Source organism: Cupressus sempervirens, chromosome 5 (assembly GCF_028749045.1).
Source record: "Cupressus sempervirens isolate cs-2001-9-10 chromosome 5, ASM2874904v1, whole genome shotgun sequence".
Classification (NCBI taxonomy): domain Eukaryota; kingdom Viridiplantae; phylum Streptophyta; class Pinopsida; order Cupressales; family Cupressaceae; genus Cupressus; species Cupressus sempervirens.
In genome coordinates, this window is record NC_143122.1 from 918674202 (window position 1) to 918685504 (window position 11303).

Sequence of the window (11303 nt, forward strand, 5' to 3'; positions counted from 1 at the left end):
AAAGAGACTACTCAAATAGAGGCAATAAGGGAGCACAAAGTCACCACTTTATCACCTAAGAAACATTCAATCAATATCACATGATAACATTCATTAACACATTAGATTCATAAACACACAACATTCATCAATATTTTGCATTAACACATAATTCATGAACATTCATTAGCACATAATTAAATTCATTGAGACATGAAATTCAATCATTATAAATTAAGGTATGTAGATGAAAATCATTTCTTTTTTTTCTTTCTATTTCTTTGTTCTATGTAAGCTCTAAGAGGAGCATCAGTGTCATCATCAATTCCCCCCTCATTAGTTCCTTTCTCTGTTCTTGATGATCTCAAATTCATATGATGTTGTAAAGGTGGGTCCTTTGCAATAACAAATAAAAGAGTTAAATTAAAAATAATTTATTATAATTGTTACAAGTATTTAATTATTTTAAATGACATAACTGTGGCGCTCTTTACCTGATCTGACCACATCATTTTGTCTAGTCTCAACATCAACACGCTCATGAACATTGACGCCTCGATCCTCTACAGCTGCTATACAAAATGTTACATTAATCCAAACACAAATTGCAATTAAATATAAAAAATTTAATAGCAAATGTATACCTCCACCACTGGGATGCACATCATGTGAACCTTCAACATTCACAGATTGTGTAGAAGGATCGTCAGGCTGCATTCCAACATCCTACGCATTGTTATGATTGCTTGCTTAACATCAAATAGACTAATTGTTAAAGTATTCAATTTGAAATAAATTTCATTTAGCTTATTTACCTATGACTCAGATGCATCATTATTAAAACCTTCCACACTAATTTCAGATCGTAGCCGTTTAGCCACGGCTCTATAGCCTTGTTGGAAGCCAATTCTCTTATCCTCTTCTGTGAGGCATCTCTTGAACTCTGAGCCCTGCATTTTTGCATGGTATGGTGAATTTTACATGCATTGTTTCATCAACCAATGGAGGGTAGTTAAAATATCAAAAGGAAATACAAAAGTTGCAAAAGTTGAGGATCAAGAATACTTACAACTCGTGCTTGAAGTTTCGAAAAACCACCAAAGTCGAGCTTGTGTGTCCTGTGCTTTTCTAGTCTTTCCTTTGTTGCCTTTGATGTGTCAGGCAATCTATGAAAAGTTTGAAATATGTTAGATAATATAAATATAGAGGTTAATTAGTACATAATTACATTCTCAATAGTATCACATACCTTGGCGGTGTACTCTCTACTGGTGTAATTCTATTTTTCTTGTTAGCTTTATACTTTCCATCCAAAATCAAAGCCTGCCACTCAGCCTCAGGAACATAGGGCGGACGCTCGTACCTAGGGTTATCCCATAAATTTTTTCTTTACTGGTCCCTAATATACTTCAAACATAAACCAGCTTTTTCAAGGAGCTTGTTTCTCTCGAATGCACGAGGTCCAAAGAGTTGGGTCATGCTCTCTAGAAGATCATCCTTCAATTTTTTGTCTTGTTGATTCCACCTTTTAAGTAAAAAAAACCATGTTAGACTCATAACTGAAGTGAATCTACCTTTAATATAGTTCAAGAAATGGATGAAAAAGAAAACTATTCTAGCAATGATATGAAATCAAAATAGTGGTTTGGGGTTTTAGTTAGGATATGATGTTCTACCAGGTACGCACAGTGGGCCCGAATATTCGCAAACACTCATCACCAAGTTTTTTCCAAAAAACATCATTCCCTACAAAACAATCATGGGATCATTAGTCGATGAAGAGTGATCAAAAACTAAATTACTATTATATCACTATAGAATAATAACTTTAAAGTACCTAGAACTTTGTCTACTTTTAATGGAATGCCTTCATCGTCGTTGACGATCAATATGACATCCTTCACCGTTCCCATGCTAGGAACATAGGAACATCTAGGGAATGATGTTGTAGCTCCTATTGCAAAAAGTTTCATAAGTTTCATAAGTTTAGATAAATTAACTTGTTTCAGATAAATTATTGCAAAGAGAAATTTGGAGATATTTATTGCAAAGAGAAATGGGTTTTTTACTTTATCTACATCTGCAAGGATCACCCTCTTTTATTATTAGTTGTTCCAACAATCAACATCAACTAACTAATCAAGTCAATTCAAAAGAGACATCAATTCAACCATCTCCTTGCTCGTTGGGCATTAAGGGTTGCCCATATCCTAAAATGCTGAAAGTATCCTTGTACATACCGATAAAGTGGATAGCGATACAAAGATAGTTTAAAGCTCTGATCCCTTTGGTTCTTCATCATTAAATGACTAAATCTATTATTTCAAATTACATCTAAACACGTTATGAATTACAAATAAATTAAAGAAAAGTATAAAAAAACCAACAATTATGCTTACCCTAATCTCAAATGAAAAGAATGGAATCAAATTTGTAAAGGTATTTCACTGTTTGTTTCTGTCTCTGTCGATTAGTGCCCACATTTGTGGCACTGCTCAATTCTGTATTTCTAGCTGTAAGTAATCAAACTTGCCATTTTGTTTTTTAATATATTTTAATAGCAAGTGTTGGACAACATTAGTGACTTTGAAAGGGACTTCATTTCATATATTTTGCGGCAAAGGTGTTATCTCTTGCCATTGTTTAACTTTACCTCATCTTTGTACCCTTCTGCTAGAGATTGTGCTATTTTGTAGCATACTTGTGAGATTGCGCACATGACAGATTGTTTAGCTAACCTATTAAAGAGGCTAAATCTTCAAAGAGAAAATAAATTCTAGGTCCCAGATTCAACTCTAATCTGTTCTACAGATTCTGTAATACATCCTGCCTTTCACCTTGGCATTTAATGCCTAATATCAACAGAACATTTTGTTTACTATTTTGTTTCTAAGTTCTAAAGCTTTTTTTTATTTTAAGCTTTCAAACATATCAGTTTCTCCTTTATGATTACATTCTGTTATTTGCAAACCAGGCACAGCTTCTCATTTGTGTTTCTGTTAGGGAATGTCATTTCATTTGTGTTTCTGTTTGGGATAAGTCATTTCATTTTGTTTCTGTTTGGGATAAATCATTTCATTTGCTACATTTTGAATATTTTAAATATAAAAATGAAAGATATTGCAAATCAATTGTTACTTTATTATACATTGACACCATGTGCATGACAAAAGAGAGAAAAAGAGGGATTTGTGTACCAGTAGATGGTGCAACAGTCGATGCCTGTAAACTGCGTGTTGTCGACTCAGTAGTCGGAAAGATATTTGTGGTTGTCCTAGATGGAGGCGGTGTCATCATAGGATCTAAAGCTAAAGAATAAAATTGTTAGAGCATGCATAAATATAGAACGCATGCATAAATTCAGTCTTAATTGCATGTATTGTCAATGATTATGATAATTTCTATCTATATTCAATGGAAAACACAAGTGGGGAATGGAACATGCGATCTACCTGAACCACTTGCAACACCCTCATCATGGGAATGGGGCTCGAAATCATGCAAAAAACTCTGTAAAGACAACACATCCATATTTTAATTAATGGCATAAAAGAGCATAACATAAAAACTATTATTGAACTCTTGTTATAATTAAAATTTTCATTAATACTTACTTTTAAAGTTTCAGAGGTGTGCAACAATTCAGATGCCCTATTTTTTATTTCCTGAGTAGTAGGCTTAATGGTTGCCAAACATATAATTTCTCTGCCAATTTTCTTTAGCAACTTTTTAATCGAACCGATCGGGTCATCGGTCTCTGCTAAATAAATATAAAATGGGTCCTCCTTAGGGGTGGACTGCTGAGGGAGTGCAGGTTCCTTTCCCTCCCTCTGACCACTAGCCCTCTGTGACAACAATAGTATTAGTATTATCAAAATTACTCCAAAACAATGAAGAAAACAACATTAAAAAAATAACATTTTGGTTCTATCTAGTTTGCACAATTACAATGAGTTTTACCTGCTCATGTGTAGATGAGCCGGGAACATCGCTAGCATCCCCTCCAGGCGGTTGCTCCATATTGTGCCCCTATGTCAAAGATCAAGTATAAAAATGTTAGCCAAAAATTTATTGACTAAATCGTATGTTGGAATCATTGATTAGAAGTTGGTTTAATAGTATGTACCACCCCCATGATAGTAGCCTTGTTTGTATCTATGCGGTTCAAATTGTAATCAATAAGAAGCTCTTCCCCTGCACGTATTTCTTTTATCGCACAGATGAATACACGATTTCCCTCGCGCGCCTCAAATATGCAATTGGGTTGCTTTATAGTTGACCCGGGTCGTGTACTATTTATAAAACCCGCAATATTCCTTGTTTCTTTTGGCCTTCCATCAATGTATATAGCCACACTTTTACTTTGATTATTGTCTTGCTGCTGTATATAATTTGCCGAGAGGGCATACCTACACATACTTTTTTTATATTGAACAATATGCATCCAACTTTTGTAATCATAACATGGTCCAACATACTCCATCAATTCAAAAACTTTTTTGTAAGACACCTTTATGCCGTCCATAGAAAATAGGCCCAAACCATGTAATGATGATGTTGCTATGCGATATATCCTGTCGTTAACACAAAAATCAGTGTTTATTGGAGGAAGTTCCTTGGGTACCCAATGTTTCTGTAGATGTTGGTACCTCAAGGGCACGTCGATGTCGCCTTCCATCTCATCATCATAAGAACATGACCCTCCTTGAGCAAGGAAAAATTTCATGCGTTTATTGAAATTCCTTCTAGTCCTTTGACCTCTAGTTAATCTCCCTGTTCTAGATAAACTGTATGTCTCGCTTTCCTCTTCTATTCCTATATTTCCCTCACTCGAGGAAGACACTTGTGACAAATACCTATTCGCTGCTACCTGCAAATAGGAGAGATCTTAGAAGACATCAATCTTACTATTGATAAGTGTATTAAATAGACTATCTATAAGGAGTATTGACCCATACCTGTCGATCCATGAGACTATGCGGGATGCTCCTGAAAGGGGTTCAGTTTCCTGCAAATGTAATTCAATTATCATGAGTATAATCACATCATAATCATAATCACATCCATCATAAGCATCACATAAAAATTAAAAACATTAAAAGGTACACAATATAACACTTAAATCAGGCTCACATTATAGATATTATTCTAGTTACAACTCCCTTTTATAGATATTTAATGAATTCCCTTTTCTAAACTAAACACTTACAAATGCTTTTGACCTGAAAGAAAATAAGGCTCAATGCGTTCACGCATCAATATCTGTTTTAAATAGTTTTATTTAATTAATTTATATTAATAGTTAATTTAGATTAGCAGTATTCTATTCTATTTCTATTAGCATACCTCTAAATTTCATCATCATCATCCTCGTCGTCGTCATCATCATCATCATCATCCTCCTCATCATCATCATCATCCTCATCATCATCATCATCATCCTCCTCGTCATCATCATCATCCTCAACATCATCATCGTCGTCATTGTTGTCGTCATCATCAACATCATCATCATCAACATCAACATCATCTTCATCTTCATCATCATCATCAGTAGCAACATCTACATTATCTTCTACTTCTTCAATATCTTCTTCTTCCATCGCATTATACATTATTGGCCTTCCTCTCGGTTCATGTCTAACAACAAATGACCAACGCGGTTTATGTGGAACCTCTGAGTAAAATACCTGCTCACATTGGCTTGGAAGAACATAGGGCTCATCCCCAACTGGCTCAAATGACCTTGTATTAACCATTGTAAATCCATTATCATGTTCAATAACAGTTCTATCAGGATCATTTGGATTAAGTCGTAGCCTGTACCATTTGACAACGAAGAGTACTAATTTGAAGGAACTAAAATCACAGTCTAGTATATCATCCAAAATGCCATAGTATCGATTTTTAGACTCTCGAGGATGTAAGTCATTTCTAGATGAAATATTAGTCACTTGAAAGACTGCAGTTATTCCTGAATCACAAGTTTTCTTCGTGTCATCCAACACTTTGACGCGAAATTTTTGACCATTACAGAACATAGCCTTGTGGTGTTTAACCTACAATAATATGTGAAACATGTCAAAATTATTGTATCATGAGTTGATAAACATATGAGTGATTAATAAATTTGTACGTACCTGGAAATCTCTTAAACCACATGCTAAATCTATTTCCCTTTGCATAACATTGGAATCTCCATTACGATGAGCTTCTTTAACCAATGAAGATACACCTTCCCATGTTAATGTCCGACCAGAATGTTGACATCGTTCAATCCATACCGTCATCCAATCAAGATTGTTTTCAATATACAAATGTAGCCATAAATTGTTCAATCTCGACTTCTATTGCGTGCATGATAATCCATAAATTGAGCCAAGCTACTACACTTGAATAATTGTCGCATCCGTGGAATAATGGAGATGTAACGAAGAACCTTTTGAGGCACCTTTTTTGTTAGTCAATCTGTTCGATATCTACTCGTATGACATACAGGGCATTGTGTTGCAAATTCATGTTCTTTATAATATATAATATGATCATTGGGACAAGCATGTATTGCTTGATACTCCATTCCAATATCTTTCATAATAGTAGATAATTCTCGATATGAGCGAGGTAGAATTTTTGATGATGGTAACAGAAACTCGCCTATCAATCTACAAGAAAAAATATAAGTTGTTAATATAAACAATATTAGTGGTACATTATTCACCCTTTGTTAACTATAAAGACATATATGACATACCTTAACATACGTGACATAGTTATGTTGGATAAACCACTCATAACCTTCAAGTTCAACAACAACAATATAGCAGAGAGAAGAGTTGTTTGGGAGTCTTTATATAGGGGCTCGTATGCCTTCTCAAGTAGAGGTACATCGAGGCTATCATCATCATCATCATCAGATACACTTGTTCTAAATGTGTCATGGATCAATGTATTTATACCATCATCTTCAATTGTGTTTTCTAGCGCATGATCGTCATCTTCAATGGGATCATTGTCTTCACCTTGGATATTTGCACCTCCATGTTCCTCCACTTCAAAAACTATATTCTTCGAATTGTTGTGGTTCATATGATGTACTTCCCTGGGGAGATCAACCTATATAAAATTGATTAACATAAATAAACCATGATCATCAACCCATCATCAAGTGATTTCATATGTATATAAATTGTTATAATGATATAATGACATTTAATCCAATCACCTTTTATAACATTCAATCAATTGCTCTAGGCAAATTTTTGGATAAGATTATTTGTAAAACTTTGACCAACCGCCTGAAGGTCTTATTTCAAGAGACCTTACAACATTAAGCCACTAAAAAATATGTAATTTTCATACCCAAGCACGCGGCTATATAACTCGTGCAACGGCCTTCTTGCTTAGCTGTAGAAACTCTCCAGCAATCAAATCATACAAGCTACAAGGCCTAATAGCAATTTCAAAACATATAAGCTAAAAGTCTAGTTAAAATATACATTAGATTAAAAAATATGCAATTTTCATACATGAGTGTGTGGCTATATAAGTCATGCAATGGCCTTCTTGCTTAGCTGTAGAAGCTCTCCAGCAATCAAATCATACAAGCTACAAGGCCTAACAACAATTTCAAAACATATAAGCTGCAAGGCAAGACATATTATATGACATGGCAAAAGGAACAAAATTTACAAGTGTTAGCAAGACATATTAAATGACATCATAGTGCTAGAGAGATCACAATTATATGAGTCTAGATTTTGATTGTAGTCTTTCAAAATTGTGTATGGACTATGGTAGTATACGCATTACATAAAGACCATTGTTATGATAGATTATAACATTTTCATTTCTATTTTATGCATGTGAAGAGGAGGATATTGCAAATTGGAGCAGTAGGAGGTCCTCCACACTATCTGGTCAAAGATAGATCTATTTGGTGGGGGCTTTCCTATAATGGTAAACCTTTGGCTTTAACACAGAGTTGTTTAGCCAAGGCTTGGAACTTAAAGGGGATCTCGTTGATACAGAACATTATGGATGGTGGGCAGCTAAGGGAGTGGGAGGATATCAAATACAAATTTAACATTCCTGACTCGCAGAAAAAGACATATACCCTTATTAAGAAAGCAATGCTTAGTTGTAAGCCAAAAGAATTGTTAGATGCTAATGGATCCTTAAAGAAGATTAAATGGATTAATGGTAATCTGTTGTCAGAAAGTACTACCAAAAATGTTTATCTCTGTATGAAAAATGACTCCTCTCTCATAGCCAGGGTGTCTCAGTGTTGGGGGAAAATTAAGCCTTTTTCTATTTGGTCTTTTTTCTTTGAATACATGTCAAAAGGTAAAGCAGAGCCAAAAAAACTTTTTTTCAAGTGGTTGCTCTTATTTAAGAAGTTAGCTCTTGAGAAAGTCCTTTCATCAATTGGTCTTTCTCCTGTGTGTTGTAATATTTGTAATGTCCATGAGTCTTTTGAGTACCTATTTTTTGAATGTTTATATGCACGTAAGATATGGTCTATTTTTTTGGGGTCTCCATGTAAGTAGAACTGTATTAATAGTTTTTCCTAGTCAGAGATCCTTGCTGGATATGTGGATAGATTTGATTCTAAATTCAATAGTTTTTGGTTTGTTCTGACTATTGAGCTATTATGGATTCTATGGAAGGACAGGAATAAAGAAATCCTTCAACCCGAGAGGAGTAAGCTTACTGAGTTTAATTTTAAACTCACCCATTTTAATATTATGTCACAAGTATCATTGGTTCTTCAAATCAAAAGATCAGACTTGATGAGGCTAATCTGTGAAGGGTGCTTAATCATAAAGAAAGATCAAATTCAAGCTACAAACTATGTTTCAGGATTCCAATCCTTCTTGGCTCCAACAGAAATGGACGAATTGAACAAATATATTTGTGAATGTCAGTTGCAAGATGTCCCTCAAACTGAGCTTCCTCAAACAGGTTGGGCAAATATGTATAATCAAGAGGAGGATCAGGTTGATGTTGTTCAATCCGGTTGGGGAGCTGATCAGCAATCTGGTGGAGGTTTAGCCCATAATCATGAAGAGCAGGGACTAGTGTAGTATGATGGTTGGAATACAATGCCCAATCAAGAACTGATACCATCACCCCCTAATTTTGTAATTGTATATATTCAAGGGGGTGTGAAAAGTCCTTTTCTTTTTCTTTTTCTTTTCGGAACTCTGAACTCGTGATGTAGATATTTATTAAACTATCTTAATAGAAAAAAAATATATTATTATTATTGATAAATAGTTAGAATAATAAAATTACTAAAAATAATAATAACTCTAAAAATAAAAATAAAAATAAAAGTGAAAATATATGAACTTCAAGATTGAAAAAATTGATTGGCAAAATTAATAAAAGAGAGATGAAAACAAAGAGGGAAACTTAGATTTTAAATGAAGGTTTTGTATTTAAGAGTAATAAAAGTTTTAAGTCTTCAAATGTCGGCCGTTATTTTTGAGCTACATTATTTCAAGACTAAGATTTGGTTGGCATTCTATTTAATGACTTTTTTGAAAGCCAATTATTCCAATCGCTGACGAATGATTATTTTACAGGATGAAAATCGAACAGACTATGAAAACCACAAATAAATCATAATACAATTATTCGCCAATAATTATTTCTGTAAAAATGCTTAATTTTGGCTGGATATATGCTGCAAAACTGTATTCCTAAAGGCCATATCACCTGGATTAGAAAAGGCAGTTCAAATTAGAAACCACAAAATTTAACAGCGGATATCTGTTGTTTGATTATTTTTTCCTGATGAAGCTTATCTAGACGAGCAATTTGCAACTAAAAAGTTCATACCCACAGTGGAAAAGGTGCGATCTTTGTGAAATAGAAGAGGAAACTTGGAAACATACATTCATTCTACATAAAATTTAGATTTCAAACAAAGAAGAAACATTTACTGTAGCATCACATTGCACAAAGAACAAAATCAGGAAATAACTCTGTTAAGAATTTCAAAGAGGGTAATGGCAGTTGCAAAGGAGATAATGAAAAGAGTTGTCTTCTTAGAGAGTATGCACTGAAATGGTTCAACTCATATATCTCTAGGAAGCGCACTTTTAAAGAGGTTGAAGGGGAAGCAAATAACATGCAAAATGCAGAGCAAGATCACATGAGGAAGAGGGCAAGAAGGGATATAGATGATGGTAGCTCTCACTTTAAAGAGGTTAGCAAGATCTAATGTTCTTTTCTGTAAACATCTTCTAAATGCAATCACCACTAAATGTACAGTTCATATTTATAAAAGAATGAATACTAAATATGTAAGAAATATCTCCTCCATATGAATACCTATTGTACTTCTAAAATTGCTAAAAAGTTATAGTGTCCTTTATTCCATGAATATTTTTATTGTGCTTGTAAGCACTACAGAATCTAAGTGGTCGCCCATACAGTTTCCAATTACAGGTGGACGACAGGTGGGCAACACAACATTTTCCCCTCCATGATTGCCTTTGATTCTGGCTATTTGAGATAAAATATTGGTTGTTGACATGATACAATTTGCATCTCAGCTGTTAAAAAGTGGGAGACGCTCTTATATGCCGTTGAGGATGAACTGACAAAGGACAAGCTCTGACTTCCCATTGGGTAATTTTGGTGCATTTCAATCAGCTACTTAACAATTCAATCGAATAAATTATTTATTTATTATATTTAATACATTTAGGCTAAATTCATGGGTGAGAGGTCATAAATTGAAATCTTATAGGAAACATGTATGCACGTCTTCTTTGTAACACAGTTAAATAGTTCTTTTGAGAAGTACCGAATATGCTTATATTGCTGTAAGTTTCTATAAATCCATGTACACATTACTTGATATCATAGATTATAACAGAAGTGTTTTCTTTCTTTCTTTTGATTGCAGTTATCAAGAAACCAATGGAAACAGAGAAGCAGGGGGTTTTGTTGGCATATGAACTTCTAGTGTCGCAACAATCTGGAGTGGCAGCTCGTAAGATATTAGAGCATGTGGAGTAGTTCCAGTCATTTTCTGAAGGAAAATCTTCAACTCATTTAAAATCAAATGATGATTGTCAGATTTCATCAAGATCTCTAGAACCTTTGGCTTTGACAATTAAAGGTACATCTTCCTCAAGATTTTTGGGCATGTATCAAATTTTAAATCTAATTTTATGTGACAATTTTGTAATTCATTTTTTCAATCCAATTGTAACTGTATTGTAAACTGTTAATAGCTCAATTACAAGCCTATAATCTAAAAACAAAACATCAATTCTAGTAGAGCTCTAAATCAAATACATTAATATATA